The 5,318-nt window shown below is 37.5% G+C and overlaps 1 non-coding gene across 1 annotated transcript; it reads left to right on the top strand.

Annotated features, from left to right (window-relative positions):
- The first annotated feature begins 1,055 nt into the window (after nt 1–1,055).
- TRNAA-AGC lies at nt 1,056–1,128 on the top strand. The gene has a single exon. It is a non-coding gene; the product is annotated as a tRNA-Ala (tRNA).
- Nucleotides 1,129–5,318: the final 4,190 nt, after the last annotated feature.

The following is a 5,318-nucleotide window of genomic DNA, read 5'->3' as shown; positions in this document are numbered from 1 at the left end:
TCAATCCTTTAATATCTTTATGACTTCTTTCCCTTTAAATCCAATTCTTGTTTTCTTTGTTTAAGCTCTGACATTCAAAACTAAACACTTTTTATAACATGTTGCTTTAATTATTTAAGCATTTTGCCTGGGATTTTCTCAATTTATCTTAAGTTTTCATAATACTCTCCCAACATATCTCTAAGAGACCAAGCTTTTCAATCACTGCTTCCCTCAATGTGTATTACACACACACACACACACACACACCTCCACTTTAATTGAACAGGTTTGTTTCTTCACACAGGAATTTCTACAAACAGCCCGGTTTTCTCCAACATATGTCCACTCCTTCTCTGCATAGCTAAATTTTGATTCTTACACTCTGACATTTTACATATTCTTACACTCTGATATGATCTTGTCTCTTATTCTTTATGGCTCTGCTCTGTAATTTTGTTGTTGTTGTTCTGATATATAGTTGGACATGTAACTAGTATGTGACACACCTTAGCAAGGAGGCAACCCATTTCTCAGATGTAAGTGAAAGAAGCACTCTCCAGGAATTTCCTAGGGGAGTGGTCAGCACGCTGGCCTCATTCCTGAAAGGGCCTAGTTATGAAAACATTCTTTTTTGCCTTCCAGAAATGTGTACCATCTCACAACTTTCAGCTACAAGGAAGAAGTGATAATGCCATCCCACTTTTATAAACACACACACACAACACACACACACAAAATCATTTAATCATTTTTAATTATTTAATCATTTTTTAAAAATCTGTGACACTTTAGCTGGGCAGGTCTAGGCACCTCCTCCTTTGCCAGGACATGCTTTTTTCTGTCCTGAAATACCCTAAATTTGACATTTTGGCAGCACAAGTTTTCCCTTTGTGACTTTCTCCTTGTTCCATTTTCTCCTCCTTCTTTGCAGAGAATGAGTAGCCACTGCGCTCTTGCCCTGGACCATCAATGAGAAGATCTGCTCTTAGTAAAGCTCTGGTCTTGCAGTGAAGGCCCTGAAATCACCTGTGTTCCATGCCACCCACTAAGGATAAACAACTCTGCCCTGATATGGGGAGTTAGCTCAAGTGGTAGAGCGCTTGCTTAGCATGCAAGAGGTAGTGGGATCGATGCCCACATTCTCCAAGCTTTATTATTTAGGTCTCCAAACCCAAGTTAGTGTCTGAGAGCAGGATGCTGCTTTAGTTCAAGTTGTAGGAGCAGCAACAATACAGTGCTGGTGACAGCTCACTCCTGGTATTCAATATAGCGTGTATCTACTGTGTAATTAATTTTCTGTTTCTTTGAGGAGCTGTGAAACCAAGGGACGTATGCAATTGCTCTTTTCTCCCTGTTTCTGCCTGCAGCTTGAATGTGAGACAATTGTGAAAAGGGCAGGGCAAAGCCACTTGGGTAAGTACAGCCCCAGCTTTCTGGTGAGAGGACTGAAACCAGGATGTTTCAAGTCACTAGAATGTGCCTGGACAGATACTGTAGAAAGCAAACCCATAAAGTTATTTGTGAACTTGTAGATGCACCTGGTCAGCTATGAATAAGTGGCTCTAATCCCAAACATCTTACCAAAAAAGAGCCTGAGAGCTGAACTGAGCAACGGCCCACTTTCCAGTCCTCACTGACCACTGGGTGGCACACACTCCAGAGATCTCTGAACAGTAGTGTTAAGGCTTTCAAATAAAGTTATCTTTGAAAGAACAACACATAGAAGGCTAGTTGGTACTTGGAACTTAAATACAAGGCCATTGTGTGCCTGCAAAAACAAAAACAGCAATATTATCCTTAAGATTTCAACAAGACACAGTGTCTCATCACATAAACCAAAGAAGTCCAGGAGGTTACAATCCCAAAATATTCAGCATTTGAAAAAACAGGGAGATCTTAATTCACAAGGCAAAGAGAACCCTCAAATGACAATACTGAGAGGACACAGATGTCAAAATCATCTGACACATACATTAAAGCAGTTATTATACCAATGCTCCTAGAATTACGGGATAGCATTCGTGAAGTGAATCGAAAGTTGGAAAGTCTCACCAAATATTTGGAATATATAAACACCAACTTTAACTTAAGAATTAAAAAATGTATTAACCAAAACTATTAGGGGAAATAAAAAGCTTAATTGGATGATCACAATAACAGAATGCAGAAGACTAAGGAAAAAGTCAATGAACTTGAAAACAGAACAAGGATACGTACATAATCTGAACTACAGAGAGAAAGGAGGATTTTATTTTTCTCTGAACAGAGGCTCAGGGACAAATAAAAAATAACATATCTAACATTCACATTATTGTAATCTGGAAAGAAGAGAACAAAGAGGTCTTTGTGGGATAAAACTTTGAAGAATTAATAGCTGAAAATGTATCAAATTTATCAAAAGATATAAACCGGATTTTTAAAGTTCAGTAAATGTCAAGCACGATGAACCCAAAGAAACCCAGAGCAAGACATTTCATAATCAAACTGCTGAAAACTAAGAAAATACAAAACAATTTTGAAAGCAGCCAAAGGGAAATGAAAGAGAAACTACTATATGAATGATTATAGGTTTCTCATCAGGAACCCCAGGAGCCAGAAAAAATGTCATAACATTCAGTAAGTACCAAAAGAAAAAGACATGTCAAACCAGAACGCTATGTGGATCAAAAGTATCTTCCAGACATAAAGGCAAATAAATGCATTCTCATTGGAAGGCACATAAATACATTCTCAATCCTAGCAAGACTGCTGGAAAAGAATTAGCAAAGATTTGAGATAAGAAAAGTGATACCACAAGGAAACTTAGAACATCATCAATGAAGAAACAAAAGCAGAAATAGAAAATGTCTGGGTAGACCTAACAGACTGTTATTCTTCCATTGAGATCCTTAAGGTATGCTTGATGATTGAAAACAAAAATTGTAACTTTATCTGATGCAGTTATCATTGTATCTAGATGTACTACATACATAAGATAAAAGGGTAAGTGTAATGGGCCTAAATCTTCATGAAGTTTCTATAATCAATCTGAATGGCAAAATATTGATTCTAACTATACTGTGAAAGGTTATATATGTATATGGTAGATCCTAGGCCACTTACTAACAAGATTTGAATAAACCAAAACAAGATAGAAAGAGGAACATAGATGAGTTAAAACAAAGGGAAAAAAGGTTAATAAATTATTAAATAATAGACCTATCTAAAAACTTATCTGTAGCATTGCATGTAAATTATCTAAATGCATTAATTAAAAACTAGAGATAATCAGAATGTGTTAAAAATAAATATGCTCACTAAAGAAAGCCACCTGCAATACACATATATAAGAATAGAAGTTATATAGCAGATTGAAAGACAAGAGTGGGAAAAGATACCTCATGCAAGCAGTAATCAAAGACAGCTGTAAGGTACATATAAAAAATCAGACAAAGAAGATTTGAAAGTAGAGAAACTTTTCAGGAATAATGAGGGCTGCCAAATGACTGTCAATTTTCCAGGGGATTACTGTCCCAAATGTATGTGAGAACACAGAGTTTCAAAACTCATAAACAAAATTGGATATGACAAGTAAAAACAGAAAAATCCAATAATAGTTGCTGTCATTAACACTTCTCTCTCAGTAATTGGTAGACTTAGTAGAAAACAAATCAGCAAGCATGTTGGAGAATTGAACCACACCATCCAGTAATGGACCTATCAACTTCATAACGCAAAATAAAAGTTTAGGTAGAAAGCAAAGACAAAAATTAAAAGAAAAGTAAGATCATGTTATAACCAGAAAATTAAGAGTAGTCCAGCATATAGAAGAGTGCTATTATTGAAAGAGTTATTTAGTTATTTTAAGATATTTTTGAAGGAGTTATTTAGCTGAAAATGACAGAAAGACGGAAAACGGTGAATCTCGAGGTGGATCTTCCATTGTCCATATTTATATTGTCTTGAGGTGTGGGGTGTCTATTCTTCCTCCAAATTACCTGATCCTACTACAGTGTCTGGCACAGAGCATCTCCCCAGTGAATATGTAGTAAATGAGTGGAAAGTAATTGATAGATTCAAAACAGTTGTGGAAGAATAGTGTTCACTATTTGACAAATCCCTGAATGTGGTGTTTGAAGGAAGACAATGAGCCAAAGTTGACTTGAAAGGTAAGCCCAAGGTCAGATGTGGTGGCTCATTTCTGTAATCCCAGCACTCTGGGAGGCTGAGATGGGCGGATCCATTGATGTCAGGAGTTTGAGACCAGCCTGGACAACACAGTGATACCTTGTCTCTACAAAATATACAAAAATGAGTGTAGTGGTACACATCTGTATTCCCAGCTACTCAGGAGGCTGAGGTGGGAGGATCACTTGAACTCAGGAGGCGGAAGTTGCAGTGAATGGAGATTATGCCAGTAGTGCCTGGACAGCAAAGTGAGACCCTGTCACAAAATAAAAAAAAAAAAAAAGTAAAATAAAATGAAATGAAATTAAATTAAAATGAAATTAAAACCCAGGCCAGGAGGAGTGGCTCATGCCTATAATCCTATCACTTTGGGAGGCCAAGGGGGGCCAATCACCTGAGGTCAGGAGTTTGAGACTAGCCTGGCTAACATGGTGAAACTCTGTCTCTACTAAAAATACAAAAATTAGCCAGGCGTCGTAGCAGGGACCCGTAGTCCCAGCTACTCTGGACGCTGAAACAGGAGAATTACTAGAACCCGGGAGGCAGAGGTTGCAGTGAGCCAAGGTCTTACCATTGCACTGCAGCCTGGGTGACAGAGTGACACTCTGTCAAAAAACAAAAAGCAAAACAAAACAAAACAAAAAAACAAAAAAAGTTAAGCCCAAAAAGTAAGTAGAGGTCTGGAATTAGATATTTGGTGTATGAATGAATGGGCTAAAGTGCAAAAGAACGGGCAGAATAACTGAGCTGCTACAGCGGGAAAAAAAAAAAAATCACATTTAAAATGTAAAAATACCTGCTTCTCTATTCGGGCTTTCCCACTTAGCAGCTTTGGCACCTTAGAAACAACAGTTAACTTATCTCAACCTCCATTACTTCTAAAAAGTGCATGAAGTGCAGACTAAGACATAGCTGTTTTGGCAGAATTCAGTCAGACTACATCCAGTAAACTCCCTAAGTATCCTAGTATAATTCATGGCACAAAAAAAATTGAGGGAAAAAAAGGGAGGATATGATTATAATTTCAGCTTGTGTTTTTTGTTGAGTGAATGTCTCCAGTCATACAGATGCAAGTGGAGACACACAGTAAGAGTAGTATGAACGGGAGACACCTTGGAACGCTATTTCTTCCTTCATTCATTCAGTTGGTCACTCAATGAACTATCATG

This window comes from Piliocolobus tephrosceles, unplaced genomic scaffold (assembly GCF_002776525.5).
Source record: "Piliocolobus tephrosceles isolate RC106 unplaced genomic scaffold, ASM277652v3 unscaffolded_34621, whole genome shotgun sequence".
Taxonomy (NCBI): Eukaryota; Metazoa; Chordata; class Mammalia; order Primates; family Cercopithecidae; genus Piliocolobus; species Piliocolobus tephrosceles.
The sequence above is the reverse complement of the archived record's forward strand: the minus strand, read 5'-3'. Positions and strand labels throughout refer to the sequence as shown.